Genomic DNA, 24,368 nt, shown 5'->3' with positions numbered 1-24,368 from the left:
GAATTGAATTAAATGTGTGTTGCATTATGAAAACCCATCTATAAATGTTCTACCAGGACTTTTATTTTCTGTAGTCGGGGTTTTGAACTTCTTGTTTGTTTTTTTGTTGTTATTTTGGCACATAAACCTTCAATGTTAACAGATTTGACTTAAAGATGCACTGGTAATTTTAATAGGACAGCTTTATTGTATGAAAAGAGTATCAATGCTGTTTTCTGACATGGAAAAATGATCGTCGTAAACAGTACGCTGACCTTGAGCTTCAATAGCTTCCCCAAAGATGCTGAACTGTGATCTGTAGCTCGATTTTTAAAGACGGCGGACAGACAGACGCCATAGAGAACAACAATACCCCTGAGGGTCTGTGGGGTTAAAGCAGTCAAAGCTATGATGAAACTGTACAGAGCTGCAGACAAATAGACCGTTAGAATTGCAATTATTCGCTATTAGAGCAGAGTACACTTATTATGTTACCCTACAATTGAGAATGGCAACACTCATGGTAATTTGATGACGCACACGTTGTGGTGCTTTTGGCTGCAGCGAGCGAGTGCTTTATGCCATTTTTCCAACTTCAGCCAGAAATCCAGACTGGCCTTTTTAATCACAATTTTCCCTTCTGACTCCTGTGGCCAGCTGAATATGTCTTTCACTTGAAAACACTGTAACTGTTTCAACAAAAAGTAATTTGTGTCACCATAATGTACTGTATTTAAAGGGGAAATTGGACATTTTTCAACTTGGACTCTGTTTTTGGAAGGTTTGGTGTTCATATTTTCACTCAAGACAAAACAAATTTGATCAGTGCAATAGTGTCAAGGGCTAACCAGCTCTATAATGCAATGCCATAGGGCAAGCTAAAAGCACTTCTTGTCGCCATGGAATAGGTGAAAGCATCATTAGATGTTTCTAGTAGCATAGAGAACATCCATATGCACATTTACCTCACTAAATGTTAACTCTGCTGTCCACTGAGTCATTACAAATTAATTGGCAATGAGAGGTTGTGTCTTACAGAATGAGCTTCTCATCGCTAAGGCTAAGGTAAGTGGCTAACTACATAATCAGCTGTCTTAAAACATTTATTTGCAGCATTTTGGGATTACCTTTCACTGCTATGCTGATGATACTCAGTTATACATGCCGATAACCGTTGGGAATCTCATCCACATAAAATCCTTAGAAGATTGCCTTGCATTAGCAAGAAGCTGGATGTCTAGCAACTTCCTACTTTTAAACTCTGATAAGACTGAAATGATGGTTCTTGTTCCAGTGAGACATCAGCATCAATTTGACCAGCTAACCCTAAGCCTAGGCTCGTGTGTCATACATCATACAGGCAAAGTGAGGAAGAATTTTTTGATCCTACATTGTCCTTTGACCTCCACATTAGAGATATTACGAGGACTGCTTTCTTCCACCTGCGAAATATAGCGAAGATTTGCCCCATCCTGTTTATGGCTGATGCTGAGACTGATTCATGCATTTGTCTCTTCTAGATTGGACTACTGCAATGTTCTATTTTCTGGTTTACCGCAGTCCAGCATTGGTGGTCTCCAACTGGTTCAAAATGCTGCTGCCAGACTTTTGACATGAAGCAGAAAGTTTGACCACATTACACCCATTTTGGCATCACTTCACTGGCTTCCTTTTCCTGTGAGATCAGATTTTAAGGTTCTGCTACTAGCCTATAAAATTGTTCACGGACTGGCACCTCCCTACTTAACTAACCTAATTAAACCCTATGTACCGGCCCAGGCTCTGCATTCTCAGGGTCTTTTAGTGAAGCTTAGGGCTGGTGGCCAGCGATCACCATAGTATTTGTTCTGTCTTTCTTGCTGCTTAATGCTGACAAATTTTACTATGTTTGTTGTCTTTCTGATGCCTGATTCTATTTTTTTTTTCTCTCAGTTTGAGGCGCGGCTCCATCCAGAGATGGGTGTGGTGTCTGTTTCTGAAACTCTCCTGTCCTGTGCACCAGCAACATTTTCTGTATATTTGTTTTGTGAATTGTTTTGTAAATTGTGTTGGGAGCATGGCCCAAGCAGAGGGTCACCCCTTTGAGTCTGGTCTGCTTGAGGCTTCTTCCTCAGTATCATCAGAGGGAGTTTTTCCTTACCACTGTTGCCTGTGTGCTTGCTCTGGAGGTTGGTAAGGTTAGACCTTTCTTGTGTGAAGCACCTTGAGGCAGCTTTGTTGTGATTTGGCACTATATAAATGAAAATAAATTGAAATTGAAATTTAACACATTAAACATGCACACTTTTACCTTCATGGGGACCTTCTCTTTGCTTTCACACAGTTCTAATGACATTTTCACCTGTTCAGTGGCAAGAAGATGCTGTTTACTGAGTATTATGTTTGTTTTTTATTTGCCCAATACAATAACATTATGTAGCCAGACAGCCCATGATCATGTTTGCATTCTCAATCAATATTGGACCAATTAAATTATCTTTTATGCCAATGAAAAAAATGAACACCAAAGTATCTAAAAATAGAGCCCAAGGGCTTTATTTATCAAGCAAGTGTACAGAGATTTGTGCTTAAACCGGGCGTATGAACATTTCTACGCAAAGTACGGAATTTACCAATTTGTAATTACACGCAACTCTAACCACGCATATGCACAGCATCTAGTGGTAGAACAGGGGAACTGCAACTATAAAGCATTGCTACTGGGCTCAACATGCAAACTCACGCATATACATTGTTTCCTCAAATTAAAAAGTGCACAGTTAGTAATTATGTCAGGTTCGACACATACATACAGTCACATTGCTGTCAAAACCTATGGGGTTCGTGAGGTTATATGTTACCCATGTAAAGCGCCTTGAAGCAGCTTTTTTGTGATTTGCCACTGTAACAGAGGCCAGCAGGTGTCGCTGTGTAGATGTAGTTAGTAAACATCACTTCCAACAGCTCAAAAGGATTCTCTGGTCACAAGGCCAGAGCCCTGGTTTTTAGCCTTCTGGTTAGAGAGTCCGACTCCCATGCCGGAGCTCGTGAGTTCGCGTCCCGAGGGGAGCGAATGGGTGGAGTCATAACAACACAACGCAGAGTGCAGCTGCTACAATGGTGCCGTGACCCGGATGGGAGTGAGTTTAGGGGGGTGAGTGTAACGGAGGCCAGCAGGTGTCGCTGTGCAGATGTAGTTACTAAACCTCGCTCCCAACAGCTCAAAAAGATTCTCTGGTCACAAGGCCAGAGCCCTGGGTTTTAGACTTCTGGTTAGAGAGTCCGACTCCCATGCCGGAGCTCGTGAGTTCGCATCCCGAGGGGAGCAAATGGGCGGAGTCACAACACAATGCAGAGTGCAGCCGCTACACCGCTATATAAATAAATTGAAGTGAAATTAAAACCTATAAAAAACACCTGTGTGAACACAACAACAGCTCTTGACTATCACAACAAGCACATCAATTTTTGACTGGTAATACACGGTATGAAGAAAATAGCTTTCCTCCTGCAATTTTATATTAAAAATGCGCCCACTTTATTTTCGCTGCTAAAAGTTCATTAGGAAAGATTTTATCTAAATAGAGACAGCAGCACAATGACATCACAGGAGCACAGAGGATCATGGGACAACTGTAACGACAAATATTATCTACTTATTCTGTTAAATGGGAAGTTTTATGCTAGTTGCTGTGGTGAGCTTGTTAAAGTTTCTTAAAGCTTCTGAAAATTATGCCCATAAGAGATTTTGATGTCTCAATTAAGAAAAAAAGAGACATTTCACAGAGAATAAATGCATATCTGATAGGTTTGATATGCTTTTTATTTTTAGATTTTTCATCTCATTGCTGTGACCACACACCATCGCTTCAGTTTCTGTTTCACAAAAGTGGATTTTCTTCGCTTTCGGGTGTGGAACACAAGCAACAAACTGATGCCTTGTTACCATATATGGATAACTGAGGGCATTTCTGAATGCAAATGACCATGACCGTGCACGAACATGTAGTTTAAGACGTGTGTGGGATTCATCAGCAGCTGATACATACTGATGTGCACATGACCTCCTGTTTGATAAATACTTTTTTTTATTTTGTACTTAAATGTGTACTAAAATTTGTTTGTATAACAGTATTTAGAACATTTCCTATGCGCAGTTTGATAAATGCTGAAGTTCCCCTTTAAAAAAAAACCTGCATCCTAAATTCAGTCGATGTCTGGCCATGTGAGTGTATTTAATGGTTACATAAATAGTCTCCTTCTCGGCTCAATAATTAGAATTTTTATAAAGTGATCATTCTTGAAAGTCCACCAATCACAGTTTAAAAAAAAAAAAAAATTTTTAAGACAAAAGCACATTATGTTGCAGTGCTGGAATTGTTTCACTGCACTGGACACACGCACATAAAGTCAAAAGTCTTGTTATCAGCTGACACGGGTGCTGTCAAAGGATTCTTTGAATGTCTCTTCAAAGGAAACACTGTCCGCACATGGTTCATCTGTCTGTTCCCCTTAAACCAGATCTAACTTCTGTTTAACCCCCTACTGGTGCAGAAGACATTCCTCACATGATGGTTGAATGGCAGCCCTGTTGTAGGTCAGCCAAAGCGGCAGCAGCAAGCGATTTATAGGCTCCCTGCTGTGCGGAGCCGTGACCCGGCCTGGGAGCGCTGCTCCCAGGTGACAAATAAAACAGTGGAGCCTTCACGGCATCGGCACTTCAGACTCCACAATGCTAACTTAATACAATGCTTCCAATTGTAGCCCCACTTGGAGGAACTCGCAAGAACCTCTGTCAGCCATTCAGAGGATTACGGCTAATTGGGAAATAAACGTGCGGTAAAAGAGTCGAGGATGCGGTAGTTAATGCAGAACCCTCTAAAGAGACACTTAATTGCTGGATCATAAAGGGTCCTTTCCACTTTGATGGTGTTCCATTAGATATTTTTGTTTTTATGGGGTGGCTACAGTCACAGACCTGTCACCATAGGCAGGAGGCTAGAGTGAAGGACTGACATCAATGCCGCACAAGCTCGCTACTCAGCATTTTATCAAAGGATATCTGATCTAATCCTTTGTCATAATCATTGCAAACTAAAGCATGAAGGCTAGGTGAACCCCTGTGGCAACCACAGTGACATCAGTCCAGTGACCATAGCTTCCCATTTATGGTCACACTACCTTTTTTGTCCTTTTTAGCACTAAAATATTATTTTGTGGCTCCTACATTGTCCAGTGCTTGCATGTTGGGCAGGTTTGTGGAAACCAGTAACTTTATGTCTTTCTTGGTGAGGAACAGTTTACTGACCTTGACTTCGTGGACGTTGCCGTGATCATTCTGGAATCAATAGATTCTCTGATGGCATCACATGAGAAGCTGTGTGAGGAAACTGAGCATCTGGGTTTACAATTATCCTGGATCTAGACTAAGATCCAGGCTTTCAGTGAATTCTGGAACTCTGCCATCAGAAATACATCCATACGCGATTAAAGCGTTGAACTTGCAGAGATATTCACATATCTCAGCTGTGACATTAATGTTTCTGGTTCCTCAGCCTTTGAGATCAAGAGAATCCTGAGAAGATCTTATGGAGTTATGAGGTCACCGATGTGTTTGACTACATCGGTATCTTACCAGGAGAATGAAGGTCCAACAATTTCAAGTTCTGATGCTGCCTGTCTTACTGTATGGTTGTGAGACTTGGAAGGTAACCAGTGACTTAAGATCATGACTGGATGTGTTTGGTACTTGGTAACTTAGGAGGTCCCTTGGATAGTATTGGAATGGCTTTGTTCAAACAAGCAGCTACTTAGGTAGACACAGATGACGTGTACCACTTGCATTATGGAAAAACATCTAGTAGGACCTTTTGACAATGTGGCATGATCCACCACACAGGTGCCTGAGTCTTGAGGACCTCAGTAACTGGAAAAGGCCAAGGACATACCCACGTATCACTTGACTGTGAGAGACGGCTACATTCAGGTGGTGCGGATGGACCACCTGTCTACCTGGATGGTTGCCACATGAGACAGCTCCATAATGTGGTAGGTGAACCAACGTGTGGCAACCACTGATGCTCTGAGACCTGAGGCTGGCTGTGACACATTTGATGTTTTTAAAAGCATTTTTAGTGTGCAAAGTGACAAAAGTCAAATCACTTGTCAGATTAAATATGGATTAAAAAAATTTTTGAATGGTGACAATAATAAGCTTCTATGTGAGTTGACATACATTTTATAATCTTTATTTATTTATTTTGCTGTGCCATAGAATGTTATACATACTACAAAGGGAACTTCTTATTTTTACACAGAAACTCAAACTTATCTGACTTTTACATCACAAATATGCTCCTTTTCAGTTCTGCTTGGAGGATTTATCCTTGTGTTTTTGCATAAATTGTTTAGCCCCGTCATTTCCAGTCACATATACTTTATATCACCCCTGACCATTTGTAAAAGCACAGTGTATAGGCTTCTGAATGTATTTGTTTTATCTCCCGGGGAGCCACTGAGTTAAATTTATGACATTTTAGGCTTACTTAGGCGTAATTCATCAATGTGAACATTTAGGATTTTTTTTTCTTCTTGTCAGTGATGCATTCTTGTTCTGTGGTAATGTAACTGGATGTATGCACTCATTTGTTTTCCAGAATGGTGCCCGAAGAGACTTTTGTAATGGAAGCAACTCTCAAACTCATCTCGTTTTTGTCACAACATCCATATTTGTTTTCAGGCTGTCTAAAGGTCTCCAACAAACAAAGCTCAGAAAATTTGCATTAAGCTCATGGGACCCTATGCAGAACATTCAAGATGTTCCTTCAGTCTGCTGTCATCCCAAGATGTCCACATAGCAGCGCATTTAACAATTTGTCACTATTTGCACATATAGAACAACTGTAAATGCCAAAGCTGGGATGAAGTCACCATCAAGTCACTCTCAAGTCATGAAGCAGCAAGTCCCAAGTCAAGTCTCAAATCATAATGACCACCAAATGTTTGCAAGCTGACTTGAAACTTGACTTGGGACTTGCAGATTGATGACATGAGAATTACTTGATAGTGACTTTGTCTCACCTCTGGTAAATGCACTCAGGTCCATAAGGGAGGTGATGGTCTAGTGCAGGAGTGGCCAAGTTCGGTCCTTGAGAGCCACATTCCTGACACTCTTAGTTGTCTCCCTGCTCCAACACACCTGAATCCAATGAAAGACTCATTAAAAGTCTGCTGAACCCTTTTTTAATTAAGTGGTATCATTCTTTTTTGACAAACAGGTCACAGCAGGTGAAGGTCAATTCTGTCTGCTCTGATATTGCATTAGGTAGCACTGGTGCCCCTCAGGGCTGTGTTAGTTCACCTTTTTTATTTACATTGTATACCAATGACTGTATCAGCTATCAGCCAAACCAGTATGTTGTTAAATTTTCAGATGATACTGTAATACTCAGTCTGCTGAACACTAGTACTAATTCGAGTTGTCACAAATCTGGAGTGGACAGGTTTGTGAACTGGTGTGATGTCCATCAATTGCAGATTAATGTTAATAAAACAGTGGAGATGCTGGTGGACCCTCGGGCTGTTGGAGACCGTGGTGTGGTCACCATACATGGACGTAACATTGAACAGGTGGATTCATATAAATATCTGGGGGTTTATATCGATAATAACTTAAGCTGGCACATGCAAGTGTCAAGTGTTTGTGCCCGAATCCACCAGCATTTGCACTTTCTCCGTCGACTCCGACTGTTTGGTGTATGTAGGAATATTATGCTGATTTTCTACAGAGCAATGATTGATTCCATGTTACGGTGTGGTATTACTAGCTGGTTTTGTAATTTAATGGTTAAATCAAAAACTCAAATATTAAATCTGATTAAGATAGCTGGCAAAATCATGGGTATGGTGGTACCTGTAACTGCCCAAGAGTTGTTTGAACAGGCAGTTCTCAGATGTGCTGACAATATTTTAACAGATGAGTCTCATGTTCTGCACTCTGAATATACTTTACTTAACTCAGGAAGGAGGTACAGGGTTCCTCTTTGTAAATATAATCGATATAAATATTCATTTATTCCATTATCAGTGAAGCTCATAAATCTGCAGATAGTTCAGGGAAGATAGCTTAAGGGTATGAATTGCGGAATTTACACAAGGATGTTAATAATGTGTATTTATATTTTATCCTTTGACTTACTGTGTTGTTTTTAATGTATGGGTGCTATGTATTGGATGTGTTGTTGTGTAGCAGACTCTGTCCAAGGCAAATTTCTCCTTAGGGAGACAAATAAACACACTTTGACTTTGACTTTGCTAACGAGTCTTTGTTGGAGTCTTTGAGGAATGTGGCTCTCAAGGACCGAACTTGGCCACCCCTGATCTAGTGATTAAGCAGTGGGCTTGAAACCAGAGACCAAACCCCCATCGGGCCAAAAAATCACTATGGGCCCTTGGGCAAGGTCCTTAATCCCCTAGTAGCTCCCAGTGTGTAGAGCGCTCCTTGCATGGCAGCACCCTGACATTGGTGTGTGTGTGTGTGTGTGTGTGTGTGTGTGTGTGTGTGTGTGTGTGTGTGTGTGTGTGTGTGTGTGTGTGTGTGTGTGTGTGTGTGTGTGTGTGTGTGAATTGGTGAATGTGGGGCATCATTGTAAAGCCCTTTGAGCTTCTGATTCAGATGGGAAAGCACTATATAAATGCAGTCCATTTACCATAAGTATTGGGACAGTGACACCATTTTTGTAATTCTGCCTCTGTATACCACCACAATGGACTGGTGTAGTGCAGTCTTTCCATTGGAAAGACTACACTACACCAGTGGACTAGCTAAACAGAAGGATTGTTCAAACAAATCATCACAAGTCAGGGGATGGATATATTTTCATACATTTTCAGGTCAATCCATATGTCTTTATGGTGAACGTTGATTGATCTGGTGCATCAACATTCACCAGATTTGTAATATTCTTTTAAAAACTGGAGTCTTTAGGGTCCTGGTGCTACTTCTCTTATTCTATGGCTGTGAGGTTTGGACCAGTGACCTAAGGTCATGACTGATTGTCTTTGGTACTACTGTAGGTCTCTTTGGAGGACCTTTGGATACTTGACTTTGTATCAAAGAACAGTTGCTTAGGGAGACTAAGACAGGAATATCGCTTGCATTTTGGCCATGTGGCGCATTTCTCTATGCATGATCCAGCATATAGATGCCTGGATACTGAGGACCCCAGTGGCTGGAGAAGGCCAAGGGTACACCCACACTTCACTTGGCTGTGGTAGATAGATGGTTACTTTAAAGATGTGGCGATGGACCAGTTGTCTTCATGGATGGTTGCCATCCATACCCCAAGGTAGTTCCATGGTGGTGTGGATGTGGTGAACTGTGGCATTAGACCATAGGCATCAAACTGATTCCAGAAAGGGCCAAGAGGGTGTAGGTTTTCTTTATAACCACCAACTCCACCAGGTGGATCCAGATAGGATCCAGGGTGGTTTTGTACAGCAGTGGATGTGCAACACATGCTCCCACATTCATGCATGCTCTCTGGCTCCCCACTCAGCGTTTTAAGTACTGCAATCAGGGTATCCATTGATTCCACAAAGATGACAGCATCATCACCAAGTCAAGGTCAGTAAACTTTTCCTCACTGACAAAGGCACATAAGTTGCTGGATTCCATAGCCCTAACTAACCACTGGACCTGACAGATTTGATACGCATTTGCATGAAAGAGAATATGTTGGTCTCAAAAGGTTACAAGTGGATGCAACATATACACAAGTCAACCAGCAGAGAAATGCACATTGTACAATGGCAGAAAGACGTAAAATAGACTGATCATTATAACACCAAAGTACCCCTACCCCAAAAAATGGCAAAATTTTGTTTTTTGCTGGTGTTATGTTAGGTTGGGTCTAGTCTACAACATATCAAAATGACAAAATCATATTGGTAATCATCATTGGTAAGCCAACTAAAACCTACCTTATCTCATGGCATGTCGTGATTCAGCATCACAAAATATACATTAATCTATTGGTTCGTGATATTGTCACGAAAAGTGCCACATTTTCGTAACGGGAGCACGAATTCATTCGAATACATTCCGTGACAGCAGCACAAAATGAAAACTGATGCAGGCGGGTCTGGGGGGAGGTGTTATGATTAGGGTTAGGGGGAGGGGGAGGGTTAGTACTAAGATTAAAAAAAAACGTCACGAAAATGTGACTCATTTCATGACGGGCCGCATGAAAAACAAAAGAAAAGTGTGGGGTAGGGGGTAACCCTAGATATGGCATGAGGGGTGATTCAACATCACTGAGAACCCTTTCATATGAAAGATTGACCCTGAAAACCTGGGTATAAATACAAGTTTTATTGATTTATCATGAAAATTGACTGAGTTATTTCTTTCTGTAGTGTTCACAAAGTGTGGAAAATGACTTAAAAACTGACAAAAGTCATCTTCGAAATTGGACACTTTCCCATACTCCAGTTTTGTCAAACTTTTAGTATGTTGTAGACTAGACCAAACCTAACATAAAACCACCAGTCATCTTTGGTACTACTGTAGGTCTCTTTGGAGGGGGGGCAATCGGTGTATTAACCCATCTAGAACAATCCCAAATAAGCCTGCTTCTCACTTTCAGGGATATGCATCCTGGAAGCTCAGAGTCTGACAAATTGTCCTCATTCTTGGAAACTTCAGCATGCCCGAGAAGGTGTCCATGTTGAAATGTGATATTCCATTATTGTGATCTTGGTTGAATTCCAGAACCCACCTACACAAGTGTACCAGGTTTGGTGGACATCGAAGTGAAAAATGGACAATTCTGGGGGTGACTGTCTTCAACTATATCTAGTTGGGTGAAAACTGGTTAAAGAAGCTGGGGGTAAGTAAGGGAACAAACGTACGGACAAAGGTTTCTCAAAATATAGTACAACACATAGCAAATGAGTTTATTGTGTAAAAATGACAAAAATTATAGATCCTACTTGTAAAAAGGTGTTCTTTGAAACTCTAAAAACCACCTACCAACCAAAGTGATTCTCACCATTTCCTCCTCTGAAAAGTCCCAGACACAGTTTTTAACAAGCAAGTGTGTTTACAGCACAAATACTTCCATATTTCGTTTGCCACAAAATTGCTATTTCACATTGCCAACCACAATTAACTCAATTAATAGTGATACGCAGTACTGCCTGGTGTCAACACAGTATCACAGTAATTAAATAACAGACACACTGTGATCTGCAGTGCAGTGAAGAAAAACCTCTTTTGATAATAATCATAGCGGCTGTAAACAGCTGCTTGCAAGCCGTCTGCTGGATCAAACGGACTGTTTCTCAGCATGCTATGAGCACAGTTAACTCCGGCTGTAAACCAAGCCTCCTGAGAGGTCAAAGGTCAAAATGTTTGGAGTTCACGTTATGGGCCGAGCATGGTCAGGCTGACAAATAATTACTGCCTGTGAATTGGCGATCCAAAGGGCCGCCCTCTGCTGTAGGTGCACAGGTCCAGCTGCAGGTGACCCATGCACGAGAAACGGGTTATTATGAGGAGAATTCAACTGTTGAAGGAACAGCAAACAGGAGAAATGCATAGCTTTAAGTACAAATTGACTCAGCGAGGTGTTGTTGGATCCATAATGTGCAAATGTGTCCAGCCTATTAGAAACTGTTTCTATACCTGTTGCTCCAAAGGGAAGGAGCCAGCGCTCAGCATGGTGGAAGCTTTTTTTCTTCTTCTTTTTTTAGGTGGGAAGGGGGGTTGTCCTCCATAATTACATCCACCAAAGATGTAATAAAATCATCAGCGTTTATTTATTTGTTTGTCTGTCTAGATCACTGTTTATTATGGCAAAACTGCTGCACGGATTTTGACGAAATTTTCACAACAGATACATATTAGGCCATGGAAGGTGCCATTAAATTTTGGATGTGATCCAGATCCAGATTCTAGATCAAGATTTCACTTTATATAGACTTTGAAGGATTACATCAAAACTATTTCACTTACTTCGGGGAGGTGATGGTCTAGTGGTTAAGTGTTGGGCTTAATACCAGAAGATCCTCGGTTCAAATCCCAGCCTGACCAGAAAATCATTGTAGCACCAGTTATACAGCTTCTTGATGAAGTGGCATAGAGGAGGATTTTCTTAAAAAGAAGACCTGAAAGTTCAGCTACAATTTGCCAGAAAGTACATTTGAGATGAAAGCCTAGATTTGATGTTTTGGTGAAAGAAAATTTTGTATTTCTTCATAATTGATGTAAATAAAGTCCAAGACATATTCAGTGACTTAGAAATGTTCATGTATCCATCTCCTGACTTCTCTGAAGAAAACTGGCAATAAAACTGATTATTATTTACAGGTATTATACCAAAGTGTTCCAGTACTTATGCAACCCATCATCTTGGCTTTTATATTTTTAATTAATTTATATAAATTTGTAGAGATTTGCTTTCAGTTTGAGTTTAAGCAAGATAATTTTAGAAATGTTTATTTTTTGTTATTTGAAATGGCATAAACAAATTATAATGTGTGAAATACCAAGTGTTCCAATACTTGTGGATGGCACTGTATAGCTTATTGAGAAACACTCAGGGGCATGTGTATTTTTAAGTGAAATGCATCGTTCTGGTGTCACTCAGAGAACAAAATTAAGAGGTTATTTAAAAAGTCCTTACAGACCTTATTGGACTCATTAAACTGAACATATCTTCTTCTAGATCATGTTTCTTCAAATAATTAAACTAACTGTCTTTACTTATCAATAAAAGACAATCATTAAATAAAGTGTTATTGATGTAATTCACCAGCTTTCTTACTTCTTATTGGGCACCTGGGGTGCCCAATCAGATTTCAGGTGCCACCCTGGCCTCCCTTCTAGCTCCGCCCTTGGCAACACAGTGTAAGAACACATCAATAGCTGGGTTTTCATTACAGGTTTTTGCCAAATTTAACCAATATTTTAAGAATATTGCCAAAACACAATAGTGAAATGAAAGCATTTCCATTGAATGATGGAATGTGACTGCTGGGTTTTGGTTTTTCCACAATAAATGACATTCCACTGAGACTCTTTTGAAAACTGTAATTCCAACAGCCAAGGTGAAATATGAGTATGTCAGGCTAAATATTACCATTTTGTTTTTGTTTTGTTTTTTTGACTTCAACATTTGCTGTAATGTCATCTTTTAGAAGATGTAACAAGTTCCCCATCTTTTACTTCATCCAATGCGTTTTAGAACATCATGTGACTCTCTCTGTATGTCATGTGACCTATAATGTTGGAAAGTGTTTCCACTGCAATTTTGCAAAACGTGGCTTTTTCAAATTGCCTGAAAAACCATCTCACGCGTAAAAACGTCTTTCCAAAATACACACATTTCCTCTAAGAGCGTTTTCAAGTCGTTACTTTAAATTGTACAGTTTAGAGGGTAATGGAAACCCACCTCATGAAAATGTTTTTGGTTTTTTATATGATAGTTACATGATAAACCATTTAAAAAAAGGCAGTTGGTGAAGGTTAAAAGACTACACCACACACACACACACACACACACACACATCAGATGAAGGTTACTGTGAATGAATTATTTCTTTAAAGAAAATTTTATAGCACCTAGATAAGATACTCAGCACACCCTTGCTTGTTTGTCCTCCTTGTTCTCTATTTGGCAAGCATTTTGGCAGGCACATCAATGACCTGTTCTCTCCAGGGTGGTACGGATGATAAAGAACGGGGAGGAAGGACAGTCGGAATGAGAGGGGAGGGAAAAGCGGCCCCGTTATCAGGACCTGGGAGCAGCAGCCTTTACCTGAGACATGCACCTGCTGGTTCACTGTGTTCCCATGAAGGACACCCCCCCCCCCCCCCCCCCAACCCCTACAGCCACATCTGGAATACGGAGGCTCATTACTGGAGTGTTCTTATACACTATCACAGAGATTTGTCCGCGCAGCACTTTGCAAATGGCACGTAGCCCAAGTTTCACACATTGGGAGGTCAACCAAAGTGTAAGACATCCAACTTATATGTGCAGCTAGAATTAAGGAGTTAAATTCAAACAGATATGCAAGACAAACTGACTTTTAAAGTGCATAAAAAGATATGACTATTAACTTTCCACATGACTGAGTCTACAAAACGCGCTTCCTGTCGCGCCGTGTGACTGAGCCCACGTTGAGCGCTATTGTAGGCAGTGCTAATACAAACCAGATGTTAAACTTGTGTCCTCAAAATGAATGGGCGTATTGGGAAACCAAGGCAAATCTCAGGGGACATTCCACTGGAGGCTAAGCTGATTGGTTCATATTGAAACAACATGGCCAAGATAAACTGGGATTTTCAAGGGGGGGGTCTCTGAACGTTGGAGTCTAAAATAAATCGTTAGGGCCAAAGGAGGAGCTTAGCTCATCCTCTAAGGAAAACAGTGAGTTTTGCAAGTGACTGACACACATGATGACTGTGGCGCCAGGCAACCTCGGTCTACAGCCCAGTTGTGGGCAGCATGGGAAGTGGGGAGCATCAGGGGCCATGCTTCTTTTGTGTTGATGTCACAAAGCTGCAGAGAATTACTTTTTCCAAATTGTAGCATTTTATTTTCCCCTCACAACTTGGCTGTTTTGGCAAAAGGAAAACCAAGCTCATACAGTCTTGCAAGGACCTATTAGTCAGATCAGGAACTCTGCTGTATTTATGCAGTCTTTGCAGAAAAGCCTCAAAGATATCTTGTGCAACATAAAACGCACCTTGGGGCGACTTAGGTTCTGATTTGGCGATGTATAAATAAAATATATTTAATTGATTGAATTAAGAATTCTAATTGTGCTGATCCATCTTATGCTGCTTAGTCTACACCTCTGTGAGTGCCAGTATTCAGTCCACCAGGCTGCTCTGTAGGACATCCTGAAATTTTGCCGGATCCTCAATAATTTCCTGGACAACATAAATGACCAAAATATACTATGAGTGCTGTGTGGAGTGAGGACAGAGTCTCTCTGATGTCTTCCCAGGGAATTCTGGCATTCCTCAGGAATGTGTTCTGGCTCATCCGGTTGGGAAGGGATATGGAGAACAGCGGCGTAGGTGCTTTTGTCAGTGAGGAATGGTTTATCGACCTTGACTTTGCAGATGATGCTGTGATCTTGGACGAGCTGAGTGAGGAGTCGGAGTGTCTGGGTTTGCAATTGTCCTGGATTAAGAAAAAAATCCAGGCTTTCAATGCCTTCCTGGGAAGTATATCTGTCTGTGGTGAAAGTGTCGATCATGATGAGTGATTTGCTTATTTAGGCAGTGACATTCACGTCTCTGGATCTTCAGCCTTTGGACCTTACCTTTTGTTCTAGGTCTCTTTGGATGATACTTGGGTACTGTTATAATGACTCTGATGGTCGGGGAGGTGATGGTCTAGTGGCTAAGGTGTTGGGCTTGAGTCCAGAAGATCACGGGTTCAAATCCCCACCTGACTGGAAAATCACTAAGGGTCCTTGGGCAAGGCCTTTAATCCCCTATTGCTCCCGGTGTGTAGTGAGCGCCTTGTATGGCAGCACCCTGACATCAGGGTGAATGTGAGGCATAATTGTAAAGCGCTTTGAGTGTCTGATTCAGATGGAAACGCGCTATATAAATACAGTCCATTTTACCATTTACTCTGCATCAAATGAAGGGCTGCTTTAGGAAACTCAACTCAGGTACCACTTGTATTACTACACTTTGGCCATGGGACACGCTTGTCTGGGAATGATTGAGCTCCCAGGTGCCTCAGTGTTGAGCACAGCAGTAAGTGGAAAAGGTCAAGGGGGTATACACATTTCATGTACCTGTAGCAAATAGATGGTTCATTGCAGGATGTGGAAATGAACCGGTTCTCTGCCGGGTGGTTACCATCCAGAAACCCTGTTATGACCCCTTTTATATCCCAAGGTAGGGCGTTTGGGGTAGTGGTTAATTTAAGCGCTCTGATGAGTGTGCTTCTAGTCAACATAATTCAAAAAGAAAATGAAGAAGGATCTTTGAGTACCACTGGAATGCCTTTGTGTCAAACGAATGCCTACGTACGGACACTCAGATGAGGAGTATTACTTTTATTGTGAAGGAATATCAGCTGCAACATTCTGGCTATGCAGTTGGTTTCTCTGTGCATGATCCAGGACACAGGTTTCTGAATGTTGAGGACCCCAGCAGGAGAAAAAGGAAAGGGGGATGTCCATGTTTCACCTGACACAGCCAGGTGAAACATGGTTTTGAAAAGTGGGGATGGACTGGTTGCTGTGTGGATGGTTGCCATCCAAGACCCAGGGAGGTTCCATCGTGTGGTTGATAGAGTAATGTGCAGAACATATACATATATATATATATATATATATATATATATATATATATATATATATATACATATATATATATATATATATATATATATATATATATATATATATATACATATATATATATATATATATATATGAGACATACACCCTAATACACACACCGGCCACAATATTCCATATACAGCCCCACCCATATATTGGTTGACTAGTAATATCGGTCGATATGAGCTTTTCATGAACATATCGGTATTGCTGTTATGTTCACTAGATAAACAATGCAAAAAAAAAAAAAAAGAATTTTGTTGTTGGAAATGGTGTCATTACATAGTTTGTCCAACAGAAGGAGGGCCAACTGCATTGTTTATGATGCTGACAAGCATGGCTGGAGCCCCCATCATCCCTTGGTGAAATTAGCCACAAGACAAAGGAAAAGTGATCAGATGCCATTCATTTTCAATTGGAATGGGTGTTTTACAGGGACAAGAGCCAACTGATCACTATGCCACCAGCTAGATGGGGCCAAAATCAATAATAAGTCTATTTTACACAAATACAAACACAAAGTGACCGCCAATCCTAGTGAAAGCACCATGACAGCAGCGTGATGCACATTGCTCGGTTACTGGTTATATTAACGGATTAAATGAGCGAGAGGTCTGTATGAGAAAATATCAGACCGGTCTGATATCTCTACACAGACCAAGCAAGCGAAGTTAATAATTTGTTTATTATGTGGCTGTTATATACATATAAACATGCAAACTTACAGTATTGCCCAAATATGCTGCTGACGGTGTCGGGCTCGTTCACTTTCTTCACCTCCACTAGCTTAACAGATGGTCCAGTCATTAGCTGGTAAGCTTTCAATCTGTGTTTTTGTTCCGATGCTGTTTATATATTTTTGGAGTATGTTCATGTCTGACTTGGTTTTTCTAACCATGTTTTTAGTTTCCTGGTTTGTAACGGAAATACGCTTTGAACACCGATTGTCATGGTAACCCGTCCGGATACGGGAAAATATCTGAGCGGGAATAAGCCAATCAGAGTGTGTGTAGCATTGCTGCCATATAATAATTATAGTTATTTGATAAAGTTTATGTTTAAACTGTGAAACATAAAGTCTCAATTACATTTCTTGGTCATAAGGCATTACTAATTTATATGTGTATATGAACAGATATACCAAAATCATACATTTTTTAACTCCCTAATATCATTATTGGTATCGGCCATCAAAAATCCATACTGGCAACTCAATGTAGGCAACTGGTGATGATACGTACAATCCAAGCAGGGTGTGCATGTGTTTTCAGCCTGCTTATGTAAGGTATATCTGAGCGTTACACTTTTGCAAATGTAGCGCGAGAGAGCGCTGGACTTCAGACCACGTTTTTACTCGTCTGAGCACACCTCATTTTTTGACCATCACGTCCACATGAGTGCAAGTAGTATGGTGATTTAGAGGATGTGGGCACTGCGCGTAAAAAATACATTTGTGTCAGGTGGAAACTAGCACTGAGATTTGCACTGTGCTGTGCACCAGGTGGAAGATCGAGCCTTCAGCCTTTGATAATAAATGAAAACAAAACCTCTCAAGGTCACATTTTAATTACCGTCAGTACCAGTCTCAGAGGTTAACCGGCTGGTGTCCCGTCCTTCGTACTCCACGACAGGCTTTACAAAGAGAGATCTAAAAAGAGAAGCACGCTTCCACACAATAGCTGGAAAGCAGGAGTGCAGCGGTGCTTTCCTCTGTCAGTGGGCTGCTTGGCCTGTTTTGTAAGCACTTCCATCCTGTGAAAGCCCCTGGTAGACCTCCACCTGCTAGCTCACTCGTCTGCTCCAACCTCTCAGGCAGGCGCGAGGCGGCCTCTCCCCCTCATTTCACTGGCGCCAGCGCTCAATGGGCCCTGCACTTTGATTATTTGTGTTAACAGTTAATTTAGCACCACAGACACATGCGCCAAAGCTGGCTTCACTTCCCCATGCATCACCAACAAATGTGACTTTTATGAGTTCCTTTTCACTGGACCCCCCCACCCCCCCCCCCGACCTCCACCATGACCACCACACACACACACACACACACACACACACACACACTGCAGAGTTTTCACCTCTCGACTCTGCAGCCCTCTGTGGACCAATCCCCCCCCCCCCCACCCCAACACACAGACACCCGCGCTCACCCCCGCAGACACCGTCACCTTTCCTTACCTCTCCTCCCCCATTAACTCATTTTCCAAACTCCCGCCTCCACTTGCTCCTTTCATCGGTTGAGTCTTAATCTCTTCCACATCTTGATGGTGAGAGTTATTTCTGGCTCCACTGTTCTTGATGTTTGCATTATCAAGAATACGCTTCAGGTCAATTTATTCTTTGCATAAATACTGCAGAGAATCATCTTGTGGGAGATTTGAACTGAAGCTGAAAAGAATGCTTATCTGCAAAAAGAGCGTCTTCCAAACCTCTCTTGATGACTTTTTTTTCCCTTTTGAATCTGAGTTTACAGAAATAAGTTTTAAGGGGGAATTAAAGAAATGTGTCTGGTGCACTTAAAAACACATTATGAGCCATTAAAAAAAAAAAAAATGCATATCGTATCGCAACTGATGATGAATGGTGCTTTTATCCACAGCCTGAGCCGAGAATGACCAAAGTAGAGAGTAAAACAGTCCAGATATTATCCTGTACTTCTTCAGAATTAGGTGACATAAAGATATAATCTGCCTTTATTAAAAACCTCTGCTCTCAGTGGAGCCAGTCTGGTGGGTAGTGGGAGAGGGATTTCCGAGGACTTTGTCAACGTCTAGTTAGCTCTGACATTGATACTTACAGACTGGGAAAGAAGAGTGCTGAGGGAGCACAAACTAGCCGCATACACATGAGCTCACGCCAGCACTATGCGAGCAGAAGGCCACAGGAGCCATGGAAATATTTGGACATCTTTGTGCTCCCCGTTTGTCTGTAGTGCAACTAGTGCATCATCTTTTGTGGCTTGAGAGACACGTTTTCAAGTGGCCAGAGGCAGAACCTCAATAGGTTGTGCTTGCCTACTTTCTTTTTTCTTATTGTGTGACTGAATTTCAACCGCTCGCCAAGACCAAATTGCAACCACATCCCAACGCCACAGATTCTTCATCAGTAATCTTCCAACGGTACCCGTGTAGTCAATCCCTGCCATGCACGGGCTTTCATAACTACTCATAAATTCAGATTTCAGGCGGATTGCTCAATAAAACTGTACTGTATTTGCTACTGTGCTGCAGTTGCTTGAGAAAATCTTATTTTAGTTCTTTGGTCTGAGCACACTGGGTCTCAGCAGGGTGCAAGAACTTAAAGATGATAGGACTAATATTTTTGGAGAAATTAGCGATATTAGGTAACAACAGCGAACAATGGACGTTGTGCTGCAATGCACCATGGGAGTTCCAGGTTTGGGGGGGTTTAAGTGTTGTTATTGTGGGTCATGTTAGTTTAGCAGTGTTGTTAGTGTTATTGATTTGTTGTGTTTTTGTAGTTCAGTTGGTTTAGTCAGTTTACTTAAGTGTCATGTTGCTGTTTCCATGATTGAAATCTGTACTGCGTTTGATGTCTTCTGCCACCATCTCTGTTTGTGGGTGTGTAACAATGAAAGCACCTGCTTGTGACAGAATGCAGAAAAGACAAAAAGCTCTGTGTGCGTGTATATAACTAATCATGGACAAACTGAGGAGAGCTGACATTTTCTGTTTGGTATGCTTATGTACAGGGGTGCACATAAATGGTGTGCTCGTGTGTGCTAAACATCATTGATGCAAAGTAGAGGGGAACACTTTTCCTATAATTTGTCATTGCTTTCCTCTTTCCTCTTCCCTTGTGTTTTCTGCTGCACATCATTTATTTTTAGCACGTGCAAGCACCATGAGTACCAATTATGTGCATGCCTGCTTACGTATTTTGGGTCAAGGATGAATGCTGCAAAAACAGAAAGTTAATAGGACTAATATTTTTGGACAAACTACAGATATTACCTAACAACATTGAACAATGGCTGTTGCTAATTGCATTCTGGACTGACACGCCATTCCAGCAGGGGGTGGTAAATCATCATTATATTTATTATATTGTATGTATGTATGATTTTAGGGTTTACAAATGTTTTTGACCATTAAACTTTACTCAATTTACCACCAAAAAAATGTTAGACTAAAAGTTAGCGGAACTAAATTTAGTGGAAGCTAATTGGTCCGCTGATGGCTTTCAAAGTTAGCTGAAAAGCTAATCGCTAATTAGCGGATCTGTACCCACCACTACTAAAAATCGGTCCACTCTCTCTTCACTGCGCAAGTGTCATTTCGGAGTGTAGGCAGCAGTTCATCAATTATCGCCTCATTTCTGCTTAAAACTAGGCTACACTCCAGTTGTCAACTATCTCAGTGACAGATATCTGAAGCTTTTGTACAACAATCATTTCCACATAAATTTAGCATTATCAATCAGATAATCAGGGATCGATCAGAGCACCACAGCTGCACGTCTGAGTCTGACTGTCTGAGTCTGACTCTCTACACCCAAAGTGATGTGATTATTAACCATCAGATGACAAAGCAAAACCTCTTAAATCATTCTAATATCAGTTTTAAGCAGAAACGAAGCCGTTTTAAGCAGAAACGAGGCAATAATCGGTGAATCGCTGCTGACGCTCTGAAATGACGCATGTGCAGTGAAGGCAGGGGGGACCGATTTTTAGGAGGGACTGTTTGGTCGGCAACATTGGATTGTTGATTTTGTGGACATTTGAATTTAACATTGAAAAGCCCATTTGGTGTACATTTGCATTAAATCTCAATCAGAAGTGCCTCAATCACTCATTTGTGACAATGAGGTGCAAACTGGCACATCTGATCTGTACTGCGGATTTAGCTGATATTTGATTTTAATATTGAAAAACCCTTTTGATCTATATTTTGTATGATATTTTAGCTTATGAAAAGCCACTTCTAACAGGACTTTGACCTTGAAAATGTTTTCCAAGGTAAAAATGTGTGGAATTGGAAACTAGTGTTGGCGGAGGTTTGCGCTCTATGAGTGCAGTGCTCTAGTAATTCGTACGTTAGCACTGTTAGCACTAATTAACAACTATCAATTGTTCATTAACTTCACAAATAGTGTCACAGTTAGTGAGGCTATATGCCAGTTATAATTTTGAATACTTTTGCGGGCTCACCGCCCAGTCTGCAAATATATGCCTGAACCACACCTGAACCATGCCTGAACCATACACCTGAACCCAGCTTACTAGCTTTATCGTGAGCTAGCTTGGTAACTTCGAAATTGGTGGCCATTTGCAGGATTCATCCTTTCTGCCCAGGTCACGCCAGTTTTGTGCACACTTCACGCCTTTACCCATTTAAGGGTTGGCCAGAAGTCAGTTACTGGTCAGGCACTGCTAGGATGATAAGATGGCAACTTCTAGAAGTACCCCACTGACACTTCAAGCCTGCTATTCAGAAAACCTCTAGGTGATGTTGAGGAGGGTTTGCCCACAATTACATACATTTTACAGTCTACACATCCTAAAGACCATGTGAGCTTGTCAAACTAGCTCATTGAGCATGTCCCAAAGGACAAACGCTAGCCCAGTTATCAACTTGTTTTAAGTATGTCACAGAAGTCTAAAAGAAACTGTTTAATTGCTAAATTTAGTTTATTGTTGCAGAATTTCTACATGCATAATAATAGAATGTTGGAACCTTTGGAATGTAACAGTAAAAGATAGATGAAAAAACCTTTTTCCACAATATTGCCCCTTTAAGACATTAGCTAAATGCAGATATCCCCTCTTATGATGTAAGGACAATGACCGTCTGTGAGGAAACTACATGTTTCTATATTTTAATTCCCCTTTCTTTTCAAAGGTGAGAGGATGACAAAGCATATCATCGGGGAGGGCGAGAGGTCACAGGGGAACACATTCAGAGACACTTGTCTGACCGGGCTTCTGCACACTGCTCCGGGATTCCCTCCTCTTCCTTCCCAGTATTGTCTGACATCCTGCGGGGGCTCTGTGCACCTCATCACTGCCACAATAGCATCAACGGGCACCGGGCACTGTGGGGTGACCACAGGGACACCAGCACTCACCCTGACAGGATGTGACACACTTCGCTCAACAAATTAATGAGTACAAAGGAACGGCTGCCGCGACATGACAGCTTAGCGTGGCACTGCGGCCCTAATGGCGGCACTGCGTCTTCACACCCAGCCAGTGGCACAACAGAACGGCCAATAATGGCGACACGGAGAAGAATCACCAAAATGTTTAATTCAACAGGAGGTCATTTTCTTGAACAGGGAGGATGAAGCAGAATGACAATAAGATGTCCGGTGCTCATAGATGTGCATCTTATACTCTCAGAAGGAGGCGAAACACTTGACAGGAGCGCACCGCACCACCCCAGCCCACCCCCACCCCCAAATCAACCACCACCACCGCCAAAAGAATTTTAATAAATGCATGTAGACAGGAAAATACAGCCCTCAAAAACTGGCCAGTGAGATGGCCTAAGATTAAAGCCACACTCCAACTAGTCTGTCTCACAGGATTATCCATCGCAACTGACAGCGATGACAATGACACCAGCCCGATCTCATCCTCAAGTGCATCAAATCACAAGGCTTCTTGAGTGTCATTGGTATCGCTATACCAGCACCAAAAGTGTTTTTGCCCTTACCTGAAGAACACAACGTAAATAGAGGTGGATCCAGTAGAACAGCATTACTTCAGGTATCCTATTTCCGAACACGTCACTCCATCATAGCGAGGAGTACATTACACCTTGGTCTAATGACACCAAAGCCTTTTTGCAGATTGTGTGAACTTGTTCGTTTTCACCGGCGGAACTCAAGCTACTTCACAGATGTCAGCTACATTTGCAGGAACGGCCCCATAATTGGCCCTTTCAGCCATTGTGTCTCCGTTGAGGTGACGGCCCATTGGCCTCATGCAGCAACTTTGACAGTGATGTAATTTTTCTGTGACAATTTTGGCCGCAATGTAGATTTTCTCATTTTTTAAATCATTACCTACCCCAGAGCAGGGCTTCTTTTGTAAAATGGTAAATGGACCACATTTATATACCTAGCACTTTCCCATCTATAGCAGAAGCTTAAAGCGCTTTACAGTAATGCCTCACATTCATGCACACATACTCACTCACACATCAATGTCAGTGTGGTGCCATACAAGGCACTCACTACACACCAGGAGCATCCTGGAGATATAGGACCATGCCCAAGGTTCCTTAATGATTTTCTGGCCAGATTGGGCTTTGAACCAAGGATCCTCTGGTCTCAAGCCTACTGCTTAACCACTAGACCATCACCTCTCCACCAAAAAAACAGTAAAGCCAAAAATGATTCTGCTTTTTACTCAGAAAAAGCTGACTCTTCAGCTTTTCATGAATCAGAATCTTTCTCAAAGGAACTTCATTAACAGCAGTGGGGAGGAGAGGAATACTGTTCTTTCACCTTCCTAAATCACGCTTGTCGAGCTAGTTGTGGGCATAGAAAATACAACCCAGTGATGATACAGCCACTTCTCTAACCAAATCCAATTTTTTTTTAGGGCTCCAACCTGATTTGAGGCGTGGGCACCTCCAGTAGGATGCTGGTTGCAAAAGGGTTGAATAAAGTCCTATAATTAAGCAAGGGTGTGTTTGGGGAACAACATAAAATCAACCAATCAATGGTCCCATTTACATGCACACTAAAAATCTGTTCGTTATCTGATTATTGGAGTTATCCGGTTATTCAAGTGATCATGTAAACAATAGTTTTATCAGATAACGACTGTTATCTGAAATCGGACGTTGTTTCAGCATTCCAAAGAGCAAATTTCTTGGCAATCTCTGCAGTTTATAGATATATACTGTATGCTGGATTTGAATGGTCTATACACACATACATATATATATACATATACATACACATATACTCATACATACACATATATACACATACATACACATATATACACATATACACACACATATACACACATATACACACACATATACACATATACACACATA

This window comes from Thalassophryne amazonica, chromosome 12 (genome assembly GCF_902500255.1).
Source record: "Thalassophryne amazonica chromosome 12, fThaAma1.1, whole genome shotgun sequence".
In the NCBI taxonomy this organism is placed as follows: domain Eukaryota; kingdom Metazoa; phylum Chordata; class Actinopteri; order Batrachoidiformes; family Batrachoididae; genus Thalassophryne; species Thalassophryne amazonica.
Note: the sequence above shows the minus strand (reverse complement) of the source record.